The 13977-nt window shown below is 40.3% G+C and overlaps 1 protein-coding gene across 5 annotated transcripts in view; it reads right to left on the bottom strand.

Moving 5' to 3' along the window:
• Nucleotides 1-13977, bottom strand: part of LOC149218463 (uncharacterized) — a 277028-nt gene that overhangs the window by 232106 nt on the left and 30945 nt on the right. The window lies entirely within an intron of this gene.

The raw sequence follows: 13977 nt of genomic DNA, 5'->3' as shown, positions 1-13977 counted from the left end.
ACAAAAGCTCTTAGTGGTGCTGAATACTTCGTCACCTTCATCAATAACCATTCCAGGAAGACTTGGATCTACTTTCTGAAAACCAAGGATGAGGTTTTCAGTCGATTCAAAGAGTTCAAGGCTCCAGTGGAGACTCTGACAGGAAAGAAGATAAAAGTGTTGCTCTCAAGCAATGGTGGAGAGTATGTTGACAAGGACTTCACCGATTTTTGCGCTAAGGCATTAGAAGAGAGTGGACAACTCCCTACAATCTAGAGCAGAATGGAGTAGTAGAAAAGAAAAACAGGACTATTGTGGAAGTAGCTAGGGCAATGTTGTACGATCAGGATATGCCTAAATTCCTGTGGGCAGAAGCATGCAGCACGGTAGTTTATGTCCAGAACAGGACTCCTCACAGGGCATTGGGAAAAATCACTCCAAAGAAGGTCTTCACTGGGAAGACACCTGAAGTCAGTCATTTCAGGATATTTGGGAGTTCAACGTATTGTCGTATACCCAAAGAGAAGAGAAAGAAATTAGATCAAACTACGGAGAAAGGATATCTTGTGGGATATAGCGAGAATACTAAGGCATATAGAGTCTATCTTCTAGGGAGTAGGAAGGTAGTAGTTCAGCAGGATGTAAAAATCATGGAGGATAGAGCTTTCAGGAAATCCTGGGAAATGCCTTCTGAGGAGCAGACGAAAGACGAACCGTTGGTCAAACCACTTCAACCAGCGAAAACCAACACCAGAAATTCTCCTAAAGAGAAAGCTTCAGAACAGAAGGAATCTCAGGAAGAGGAAGAGCCAATAGATGTGCCTACTACCAGTGTCAGAACGAGCCGGGAACTCCGACAAATTCTACGGGATGCAGAAGACTTCATTAGTGCACACAGGAATAGTAAAAGGGAGCGAAGGCAGCCAAATAGATACCAGGCCTTAGTAGCTCGGGTTGGGAAACCTTCTAGTTTTCAGGAGGTTGTTTAGCATCAAGTATGGGTGGATGCTATGGTGGAGGAATACAACCCTATAATGGTCAATGATGTCTGGGAAGTGGTACCTAGGCGTCAGGACAGATCAGTGGTAGGTTCGAGATGGATCTACAAGGTCAAATATGTTGCAGACGGCAGTGTGGAGAAATACAAAGCCAAGTTTGTGGCTAAGGGCTATGCTCAGAAGCAAGGGATAGACTATGAAGAAACCTTCACCCTAGTAACCAGGTACTTCTATTAGAACCATCATATCTCTTGCAGCGCAGATGGGGTAGGAGATTCATCAGATGGATGTCCAAACAACATTCTTAAACGGGGTAATAGAAGAGGAAGTATACATTGAACAACCAGAAGGTTTTGAGACACATGAGAAGAAATCTCATGTATGTAGATTAAAGAAAGCCTTGTATGGGCTTAAACAGGCACCTAGGGCATGTTATGGTCGAATTGATGGCTACTTGCAAAATATGGGGTTCGTCAAGAGTGACACAGACCCTAATCTCTATTATATGGTCGTAGAGAATGAGCCTCTAATCCTAGTGTTATATGTGGATGATCTCTTCCTGACAGGATCATCTAGGCTCATTAAAGACTGCAAGAAGAACCTAGCCACAAAATTCGACATGAAGGATTTGGTACAGATGCATTATTTCCTGGGGTTGGAAGTTTGGGAGCAGAAGGGTGAGATCTTCCTGGGACAAGGGAGATATGCTACAAAAATCTTGAAGAGATTCACAATGCAGGATTGTAGACCTATGGCTACTCCAATGATCACCAACTAGAGGAAGATTGATGCATCAGAAGATAAAGACGTTGATCCCACCTTGTACAAGCAGCTTATAGGGTCCCTGATGTATCTGGTCAATACCAAGCTAGACATTTGTTACGCTGTCAACACCCTCAATCAATGCATGTTGGAACCTAAGAGGGCGCACTGGGCAGCAGCCAAACATGTTCTCAGGAATATACAAGGAACAATCGAGGATGGACTATTGTACACCAGAGGCAATGACATCAGGCTGAGTGGGTTCACTGACGCAGATTGGGCTGGAAGTTCAGTAGATCAGAAAAGTACAACTGGGTACTGTTTCAACATTGGATCAGGAATGACCTCCTGGTGCAGTAGGAAACAGAAATATGTGGTTCTGAGCTCAGCTGAAGTAGATATATGGCATCTAGCACAAATTTGTGCGAAGCCATATGGCTTAGGAAATTGCTTGTGAATCTATTCAGGAGAAGGATGGAAGCAACCAGGATCATGTGTGATAATCAGAGTTGCATCAAGCTCTCTGAGAATCTAGTATTTCATGATCGGTCGAAGCACATTGATATCAGGTGTCACTTTGTCAGAGACTGTGTCCAACAAGGGGCAGTACAGTTGAGGTACACTCCTACAGGAGAACAGGTGGCAGACATCCTCACCAAGGCACTAGGAAGATTCAAGAACAAAGTTTGTTTATTTCAGGGAGAAGATGGAGATGGTAAAGAATCCATTTCAGTAACAGAAATGGATAAGTGTCAGAAGTTGCAGTGCAACAGTTAGCAGTAGCAGTGTTATGGGCAGCATGATGCAGCATGTTGAGAGGGAGATGCAGTACAGGTGCAGCAATGGCAGTGGCAGTGTCATGGGCAGCAGTACAGGAAGCAGCAGTGTAGGGGATGTGAGGCAGCAGGCCAAGCATCAACACAGGTACCGATGCGGAAGATCAGTGTGATGTTTCTATAGTGAAACATTGTTAGAGCACATTCCTCGCTAAGAGGGAGTGTTGATTTTTGGTAGCATCAGATGTGCTCTAGCCTTGAAATTTGGAGGAGAGGCTAAGGCACATGAGATCTCCAAGACCTAGAAATCGATTTGAGAAATTCCACCCGGGTGAGGAGTTATTAAAATGATTAATATTTTTATTGGGTTCCTAAGTCTAAACTTAGGAAAATAAAAATATTAATGGGTATTAATAAAGATAAGGGTGAGAAGCTTTTAAGAGACGAGGATCAAGTCTGTTTTAATCTTAGTCGTTGATTAGGGACTTAATCTCGAACGTTGATTCGTCAACAGGAAAAGTATAAGAGAAGACTTGAGGATAATTTGGAGACACATTGGCAGATACTCAGTATCTCAAGCAAAATCGATTCTCAAGCAGAGGAGATCGATTTCAGAGGGAGAGTTGCAAGGTGGAGGAAGAGGAGGGCATCAGAAGCAGGCAGTGACTGAGGAGGAGGTGACACAGAGCTTACACAGGCTGACGCAGAGGGACGCAGAGCCACTCAGAGCCACACTGGGTCTATCAGAGTGACGCAGCGGTGACGCAAAAGTGGGAGCAGGGTCTCCAAAGTGTCAGAAGGTCTCAAAGGGAAAGTCTCAAGTGTTTTCTTTCAGTGTCTCTGTAAAATCATTCCTTGTAAAAGCAATTGCTACTGAAGATAAAACCCTCATCTGCTGCATCGGTTTTCCCACATTGGGTTTTTTCCGGGAACAATTGTCCAAAAATAACTGTGTTGATGTGGTTGGTTCTTGTGCATGTACTTTTCTCTGAGTAATTCTGTGATAACTGCAGTAGAATTTATTTTAATATTTGTTGAAGGGATTTCGTAAATAACTTATTGTGAATAATAAGTAGGTGAAATAAATCAGTTGCTGCAGTAGTAGAATTTCAGTCTAGAAATTTTCACATTTGGATGCCAAGAATATGGACACTAGAAAAGGAATTGTTCTAAGTTTAAGAAGGACAACAACAACAAAAGGAAGAGGGAAGAAGCTCACATAACTCGAGAGATGAAAGAAGAGGGAAAGAAGCAAAAGAAGGAAGATCCTCTGGATCTCTACTATGACTAGGTCAAACTCTTTACTTCTAGACTTCTTTCAAAGTTTTGAGTAGGATAGGAGCATGTAGGAATAAATTAAAATTGCATGGCTAGCAACATCCTCTAGAATCTACTAACATGATGTACATAGAGTTCTAGATACTCATGAAGATGTAGCATTTATGATAAGAACAAAAATGCATGAGTAGAAATATCTTCCAGAATATAGGAGCATGGCAATTCATGTAGAAGAAGCATACCTAGTATAAGACCTCATCCACGATGAAAGAAAAATTGATCATGATTAAGAATCTTAGAAGACCTCCATCATCAAAAGGAAGGAAACATTTGCAAGGCAAGGATCTTTAAGATCCTATGATGGAATCTTCAAAAGAAGGTTCATGGACCAAAGCAAATGTCTCATTGGGAATCCCATTCATGGGATTCAAGAAAAAGATGATATGTAGGTAGGCTAAGATGAAGCAAGAAGGGCCACACCAAGGACAACCAAATGAAGCTAAGATGATCAAAGGAGAATCAAGATGAGGTATGTATGCATCAAATTTTAGTCATGTTATCACTTGTATATTATTGAGTCATGGGATAGTTCTATAACATGATCAAGCATGAAAGAATCTCTTTCACCAAGAACATGCTCAAAGGCATGTACCACAATGCAATGAAGGTCAACAAAAGAATATGCTCACATAAGGAGCATAAGATTGTTGACTAAGAAGCAAGAAGAAATGCTAACAAGTCTAGAAAGAAAGCAATGAAGGAATGCTCTCATAAGAAGCATTAGATGGTTGACCTATCTATCTGAGAAGAAGCAAATTAAGAAAGAGATCAAGCATGTGAAGAACACCATGATCACCGAGAATCACTATCTGACAAATGCTTTGAAGATATCTCCCGAAAGAAGGCAGGACAACTCTGACAAAGAAAGAAAGGACCCTTGACACCTATGAAGGCCTTGGAGAAATGAAAGATGAAGACAATTGATTCTACTCTATAAAGATGTCGTAATGAATAAGCTATCCAGCAAAAGAAAAAGCAATGTTAGAGAAATATCAGGATGAATTCATAATGGGCTACTAGGTCAAAGCATGTAAACAAGAAAGTACAACGAAGCATCCATGAAAAGAATATTCTGAAGCATGGACAAGATGACAAAGGAGTAGCCAAGATGACAAGAAAACCTGATATATGACATGAAAGCCACTTTCCACGAAGGAAGCAATGACATGACAAACCAGGGAGGAAAGTGATCAATGGATGGTGCCCTACCTAGAAGAAGTTCGAAAAAAGACTTCATGACATCAAGAAAGGAAGGAGATCACGCAGTTGAAGGGCCCACGAAGAAGAAGCTGCTGATAAAGGAAAGAGTCCCCAATTAAGAGGGAGCTCAAGTCCCTGATCAAGAGGGAGTTTTGGATCACCCCTGATTACAAAGGGGTGACAATTATGTTTTCCATTTCATGGGTCATGCACTAGACCAGGACTAACAGCCATAAGTCTAGATGAAGGCCATGAATGGAAATGTAGACACAAGATAGACACAACATTCTTGTCTTCACTTGGGAAGAAAGAATGGGAGGATTAGGTAATCATCTGGCATCCGATACTCTTTGAGAATGTGTAGGGCATCCAAGACAAGAGTAGGCAAGAGGACCGATATTCTTTGAGGGCTGGGAACCCAAGATAAGAATAGTCCTAGAAGGTCATACTCAGAGAACACCCAGGTGGGTATGTACCTTGAGAGACAATGATGAAGGTGTCTATAAATCATTGGTCTCACCAGCATTGTAGCTCATGATCTCGTAGAGAGATGGAGCTATTAGTCAAGGCCTTGCACTATGACAATGTTGATGGATATGATGCTATAACAGATGGATTGCTAATCCGGTTTCTCTTATGTGAATTCTTCAAGATTTATAATAGCCAAACACCTTGTAATGTTGTATGAATACCTCCCTATTTAAGAGGGAGTGTTGAAGGAAATATAACTAGGTCCGATCTTCATAAATGTACTTTTGATATTTGTATTTATTCAAGAAAAAGAAATATTATTTTATTATATATGTCAATGAGTTTCTTGCTCATTGAAATAGGTCTAGCACTAGTTTAAGTGCTATAGGTGAGTCAAATAGTCAAAAGGAAATGTTGAAGGCATGTTACACCATGTATGAATATGTAAGGAAAACCTCCAAGAAAATTCAAGTCTCCTCCTATGCAAAGGCACCATCAAGAAGCCCCTTCAAGCATGCTACACCACCATAGAAGCCATCCGAAGTCTACTCATCAAGTCGGCCTAAGAGGAGGGACAGTCCTCTATTTATAGAGGTTGTCCACTCCAATTCAACGCACTCACTTCACTCTGAAATCAGCGCAGAAAAGAGGCCAACAAAAGGACGAAAAGAAGTCTTCTAGGGCAGCGAAGGAAGGGAGAAAGAAGCCGAGGTGGAAAGGACTGTTTTTCTAGAGTCGACACAGCCACACGTGCGAGAAAGGAAGGGTCTGCCTGTGGTCATTACAACAGGAAATCACATTGACATATCTCTCTATTTTTGAGCTAGTAAACAAGGCCTATAAGGCCTCCCAATCAAGCGAAGAGGAAGGGCACTCAAGCGAAGAAGGAAAGAGGATATAACAGCAAGTAAACCATCACACGTGCGAGAATTTAGGGTTGTTGCACAGTCACATCCAATCTGCACCTACACTTTGAAGAAGGAGCTCATTTGGTTAAGAAAGTGAAGGAATCATCATATGGGAAGGTTCTCATCAAAGGCTTGTCCTCTAGAGAAAGTATAACAAGACTTACCAACAATTGAAAGAAGAACGAAATGTTGGAAGAAGGAAGACGAAGTGCCAAAGATGAAGTGCCGGAAGAAGTGTTGGGGAATAAGGTGCAGAAAGAAGGACTTGACTTGTGCTTGGAGGATACTCTTGTCAGGGGTCTAGGGTTTGGCATTGATCAATAGAAGCTTCAATAAGAGAAATTCACTAAAGGGTTTTCCTCTCAAGAGAAGAGAGGTTTTGGCCCTGACAGAGAGCCAACATCTTGTGTTCTTGTTTTTATGTTTTGGTAGCAGTTTGATGAAGTACACACATATGTACTAATAAGAAGAAGAAGAAGAATAAGCTAATAAGGAAAAGTAAAAATACTCCACAAATTGTTATCAAGTAACGAAGAATCACACTACACTACTTTGCCCTAGATTCTTCAACAACATTGAGCAACCCACTTATCGCACTCTTTCCTTCCCTCGTCCTCCTTTCCCCTCCCATCATGACCTTGTGACATCCACAAAGCATAATATTATGAACAACAATTGTGATAGGGAGTGCTTGAGAGTGATCATTCATTCCACCATTGTGTACTTAGAGGGAAAGCCTCACACTTCTAGATTGACTTATTTTCCTTTTCCTAGGGCTTCCTCTTACCTCGCATGGGGATCATATTTTCCCACCTCCCACCTGCTTCATCCTCCAGGTGCTTGCGCCTGCATTCGCTTTGGGATTTGCTACATGAGCAATCATATAGGTCGACGTATTTATATTGATTTAATGATATGTTGGTTGCGCTAGCTTTATGATTACACTTAGTGTTAGCTTTGTACCATATGCATGTTAGGGTAGGATGCATTGCATAATGATTTCCTCATTAGAAATAATATCATATGATGTTTTCATGGTAGACTAGTTGCATTTAGAACAAACTTTATTTTTCTGTTGATTTTATGGCCTAATACTAAGCATGGGTGATCATAAGACACCACAAAAAACATGTTGCCCCGTGTGCTTGGTCTTTGATATGTGCAAGTAACATGCATGTGGTACCAAGAGATTGTTGGTGTTCTCATGACCTCCCATTCAAGTAGCTTTGTTCACGTTTTCGAGAGCTCACGTCCGAGTTGGAGCCAGATGTTACCCACTACCTGTGGGTAGTATGCATAGGAGAATTTTTTTTCTCCTAGATGGTCCTCAACTGGCAGCCAACAGCCCCTTACAGCCACCAGATAGCTTGATGTGCCATTTTCTCTGGCACCTGAGCCAGCTATGTGGTCCCTCGCCCATTTGTTATGAATGTATGTTTGAAGGTGGGCCTCCCAACCCCAAAGATATGACATTTCATTAATTTAGTTCAGTAATTTTGTTTACTTTTCATGGACACTTTTTGGCATGGATTGGTGGGGGATTCGGCGGAAAGAGTGGGCTAGGTTTGTGCACTTGTCTCCTCTGCCCGATTTGGTGTTTAGCCTTGTATCCTAGTCCTGTGGGATCTCCTTTATTGGAAACTAGCTTTAGGGTTGCAACTACATGGGAAATCCCGATTTAGGTTGTGTGGTCCCGCTTCCCGACACCATTTAGAGTGCCCCTTTCCACTCATTTTAACCCCAATCATCATTTTTCCCATCCGAGTCCACTAGGTCCACATAGCGTTAGCCTTCCCCTACCCTTTCCCACACCTTGGATCGGGCCTGGAATGATGCCTCGAAGGTTGATGCAACTAAAAAGAAAAGAAAAAGCATAATTTTGCCACTCTCAACAGGAAATGGGCCACAAAATGCAAAAGATGGTCGAGAGACGCAAATTTACCACGTGGGCAAAAGCCAAGCATAAGCTCTACACCTTTATATATGGCCATCACCCTGGTTCCTATGGCCCCCCTCCACATTGAGGAACCCACGACTGTCCCAACCCCTGGTGGGCAATGAAATGCCCCACCTACTGCTATATATGACACATCATGCTCTCATCCCCTAAAGCCTCGATTAGTTATGAAGAAAAAAAAGTCAACGGAAAATGCATGTGAAGAAGGGTGGAAAAACAAAGGTTAACTCATCTACCACAATTTGCTCCCTCATACACATATACCCAGGTGTGGGCTTCCCCTATTACAGCTACCCTTGTACCATGAAATGTGGTCTACATGATTCCCCTGATCCCTACACCACTCCATTATTATATCATCGACCACCTACCATTTGAGGGATGTACCATGGACATGTCACCCCCTTTAGAGGTTGAAACCACCTAATAGGGTCCTTGGTTAACCCCCCATTGAGCTTGGACTTCATTAGGCTTCCTCAAAGCCCCAACAACTCACTATATTGATTATTTTTCCCTCTTGAAAGGCTATTCTTATGTTATTGAGCTATCTTGGTGGGCTTGTCACCAAGCAGTGTTATTATAGCAAATTATTTTATAATTTGGGGCTTAATTAGGCCAAATTAGCTAAATCGAATTCATTAGAGATTGTATAAATAGATGAGAGGTGATTCATTCTCTCATCATCACTTGGATTGGGTTACCATCTCTTGAGAGATTTTCGCACTTTTTGTTGGGCTAAATTTTTGGAGCTCTCTTGATGCACTATGATGTTTGGATTTTCGCTATCATAATTGGAGCTTCTTTCTAGTGAAAAGTTGATGAATGGATATACTCCCTCTCTCATGTAAGTCGAATTTTGATGTTATTCTTGTTATTTTACTGGTTTACTGCATGTTAGGATTATCATTATTCTTGTATGGGTTAAAGCAAATGCGAAATTCTTCTGGGAACCTTGAATAAGTGATTTAATGCATGCATTGTACTTGAAGAGAGTGGGTGAATGTTCCTAGAGGCACCTCTTAGGTTGAAAGACCTGAAAAGTTCATCTCTTTGGCAAATTTGAAGTATAAATCCCAATTGACCTAGCTGTTGCCCTTGGAGAGGGTAGCAAAGATCAATTAGGGCTCCTTAGCACACGAAAATTCTCGATCTATGTGAATCTTGACTCCATTAATCCCAAGAAATAAGGCATTGGTCCTCGTATCCCTTTGCTGGTCAAATTTCCCTCTCTTTTCTTCACTTTTCCCAATTCTAGGCCTAACCCCAGAAGGTCTCATAGGGAATCACATGAAATCTTTTGTAGCCATCCAAACACCTTGAAAATTGGTCCACAACTGCGTTGGGGTATTCTTAAGGGGTCCTCCAAATTTGAGCACAACCCGATGGTGTAATCCTGAGATATCGCAAGCACTAGCTCGAGGATCATTTCTCTCCCTAGGCTGATTTTCGGTTAGTGTCCTCACTTGGACCATTGCATTCCAATTTCAAAAGAAAATTATTTCTTTGATCCTATTCTCTTCCCTAATTAGGTCAAGCCCTTCTTTGGTCGATCAACTCCATACCCTTGACCTAGTTTGGATCCACCTAGATTCTCTGTGGTCCCCCAACTTTATAACTCAAATTCCACAAGGACTACATAAAATATATTTCTCCATAAGGATCCTTAGGTCTACAAAGCCCCTTCGTCAAGGCATATCCTCCAACCCTAGGCCAAGGTATCCTCATAGCCCTTCTTAGAGAGCCCATCACCTTGCTTCTCAAGAAAGTTAGATATTTAATTGAGTCTCTTATGAATAGGCTTTAGTAATCACTCCTTATCTGATCATTGATCCATTCATCATTGTGATTCCTCTTATACTGAGCCTCCTCCCATCGATGAAAATCCTTAAGAGCAGGGAACCTTAGCTGAGGTGACATTGGGCTATCGCTCCATTGTTGCCCCTTAACCTAGTAGTTTCTCTATAGGATCCCCTCCTAGGACCCTTGCTAGTCTGAGCGGTAACATACAACACAGTAGCAATATGGTTAATCTTGACACTTTGGCAATATGGTTAGTTTTGGCAATGAAATTTGTTCACAAATGAAGCTGTGAACAAGTCATGATACTTGTACGTTGTACCTCTCTATTGAACTATCGATGACAATCTAATAGAAGAAGATGAATTTGTAAGGGTTTCCCCCTTTTGGGGTTTTGCCCTTGTCTCTGACCAAAATCATGGTGTCCCTTGTGCATGTTTTTCTTCTTATTTTTTTTTATGTTCTACTGCTATAATGATGTCATTGTTCTTTCTACATAATTGCTAGTGATGTTTAATTGCTATGGGGTAAATGTAAAATGAAAATGATGAAATGCAATTATCTAAAGCAAAGAACAATGTAGCCCTAAGAAAATTTAACATTATTTAGATGCTCCTTGCCAAGATGTCATCTTCTTGAAACTTTTCTTTTCCTGCTTGATCAGCTAGTTCGGTAACTTTCCCTATAACAATTCCCAAAACCTTGTGCCTTGCAAGTACTAGGCCAATCCTAGACTTGCATGCCTTGTAATTAGTAGCTATTTCAAGCTTGTTCTTTGTCTTCATGAAGAAATTCATGATGAAGATGACCAATCAAAATTAGAAGATGAAGAATCTCACACTCTTTCAAGGTGCTCTCAATTCTTCTTTAAGGTGATTACTCACAGCTCTTTTCCTTCACCAAAAGCTCTGATACCATGTTGATTTTACTACAGTAGTCAAGACTAGTATAGTTTTTCACAATTGATAACTACTTCTAATGATATAACCAGTCCTCTTTTACATTCCAATCATTAAGTAGCTAACATGAAAACCTTCAACCATTCATTTCATCAATAGAGCAATATAGAGATCACAGTAAACACTAAGCAAGAGACAAGAGACACCAAAATTATGTTCACAACCACTGTAAAACCCACAAGGGGAAAACCCAACCAATCTTTCCTTATGAGAGAGAGATAATTTTGTTCATCAATAGTACATCAGAATATTCCAACAAGATTCCAAATCTGGGCTCAAAATATCCAAGTCAAAACCAATCAACGAAGAGAAAGAGAAAGCCAACTTTTGGTCAAAGTCAAATTTGCAACAATAAAGCCGAATGTCAGCCTGTGGAAGCTCAGAAATAAAAGGGCCAAAATTTGGTCAACCTCAGTCAAAACATTCCGTGCAATTCTCAGTCAAATACCTCAGTCAAGCCTGCGGTCAACAAAAGTCAACAAGCCAGAAACAGAGATGAATATTCGGTCAAACAGATCCAAATTCCTACAATGCTCGGCCTCCAAGTTAGTCAAATAATTCAGTCAAGGCAGGAGCAAACTATCCCAAGTCAGCGCAAGTCAAACAGATCAGAAAAGGCTGGTCAACACTGGTTAGAAAAGTCTCCTTGTCTCCTTCGCACATGTGATATCTCTCTGTGATTTTCAGATCGAATGATGGTGTGTGATGTGTCCAAATGAGCTCCAACAATGCCTTATTTATATGTGGTTGAGGAGGTGTTTTTTCACACATGTGAGCCGACTTAACCTTCTTGAGGCGAACTTAGTCAAAGTCAAAATATGAATTGTCTCCATTATTTGCCAATGAAAATACTGACCATAGCTACCCAATTTTTCAACAGAAATTAGTCTTCATAAATATGTAGTTACTGATTTGATGATTTTTTCATAACTTTTCTGCTTTGATGATTTTTTCATAACTAGTTTAGTAGTATTGTTTGGTAAGCATGAAATCTTATAAAATGTCATATTCTACAACATAGACGAGACACCAATAAGGCTTGTTTCAATCATTTGACTGAACCAACTTGGAACAGAGTGTCTATGGAAATGCCCAAGGATTAGTTCCATCATGCTTGAGATTACTTCCAAATTGCAATAGGAAACTACCAACAAACATTTTTCTATCTTCAAAAATACTTCTTCCTAGGTTAGGTAGACAAGGTTTGTGAGTGTAAGTGTAGGGAAGGTTGCAAGTGCAAGAATGCCACTCTTGAAATCAAAGTGCAACGAGTTATGAAATAGATGTACATATATATTTCTTTTCCAAGGGAACTTGTAGGGAAATCCAAGGAATGCTTCCCCATATTCGTGGATGGCATCCCTAATAAACCTATAGACATAGATCAGTGCACATCATCCAAAGGGATTTGAATGAATTGCTTGCCAACACAACTAGCCAAATGCCCAACAACATTGATGAAAACCAATGACACTAGATGTACATATATATTTCTTTTCCAAGGGAAAAATTGCAAGGAAACCCAAGGAATGCTTCCCCATATTCGTGGATGGCATCCCTAGTAAACCTATCAACATAGACCAATGCAGATCATCCAAGGGGATTTGAATGAGATGCTTGCTAACACAACTAGCCAAATGCCCAACAACAGTAACGATGACCAACAGCACTAACTCCTCCAACTTTTAAGATTTAAAAGACATAAAGATAGAATTTAACATATTTATGTGTACTCAAATCAAAAAATCATTTAATATAAAGAAATGCACATACACATATACATAATTTTTAAAGACAAAAACAAATTCTAAATAGTATGGTAAAAGCTTAAGACATAAAAATACATGATAAGAGTTATAAAACCAAACTTTATACTATTACAGTTTACAGTTATATGTACCAAACTCGAGGGAAGAGTACTCCAATGTAAGAAATACAAATCTTGAGGAAAATCCATGGACATGCAATCTATATTTTGGCACTAGCTACATGGGTTGGATGTCTATAACATGTTGTAGAGCACTAGAAAACAAAAGAACCCAATCTTTATTAGATTACTAGACATAAAATAGACTAAACCTTTATATCAGCTAGTTGTACCTGAAATATATAGGTCCAACTCTTCTGATAACTTCCTTGGTAAATTTATGTAATGGACTACTGGACATGGAATACGTAAATCAGACTTTAAATAAAATTGTCTGACATTGAAGATGTGAATCGGATGTTTCATATGAGAATATTGGGCATGGCAATAGACCACACAGATCATAATTTTGGATTAGTTTTAGGAGCCTTTGAGTTTAGTCGAGGGCACCTTCCCCAACACAACATGGAACACATCCCTAAGATGAGAAGACGACAAATACATGTCTCTGTGATAGGGAAACGCAGGCGAGCAGTCCCCAACAACAAAATTTCTGGGTGTTAAAGATTCACTTTTATTTCAAAGACATAAAATTTCACATAAGGATGGAGCATCAAAAGGTGGTCCTGAACCTTATGATTCAAAACCTAGATAAAACAAGTTTGGACGGACAATGCTGAGTCAGAAAACAGACATAGAGCTCAAATTTAGTACAGAGAAAAATCTACCCAAAAATTTAGAAGTTACAAGGATAGAAACGGGCAAGATTTGAACACCCTATACAAAAGAAACAGGCGCAGTCATAAGAGGAAGCATGCCAAAGCTAAAACTGCCATGCCTATTCAAATGAACTGCCCCGAATCAGCTCGTCGCCATGAGAGAATGTAGATTTGGAGACCAACATTACTAGAGAAAAAAAACATCAAAGATCAAGAGGAAAGAAACACCTAGCAAAGAGAAAAAGA

The sequence above is a fragment of the Pinus tabuliformis genome, chromosome Q (genome assembly GCF_031772625.1).
Source record: "Pinus tabuliformis cultivar Carrire ecotype Pingquan chromosome Q, CPIR1, whole genome shotgun sequence".
Classification (NCBI taxonomy): Eukaryota; Viridiplantae; Streptophyta; class Pinopsida; order Pinales; family Pinaceae; genus Pinus; species Pinus tabuliformis.
Note: the sequence above shows the minus strand (reverse complement) of the source record. Positions and strands in the feature narration are given on the sequence as shown.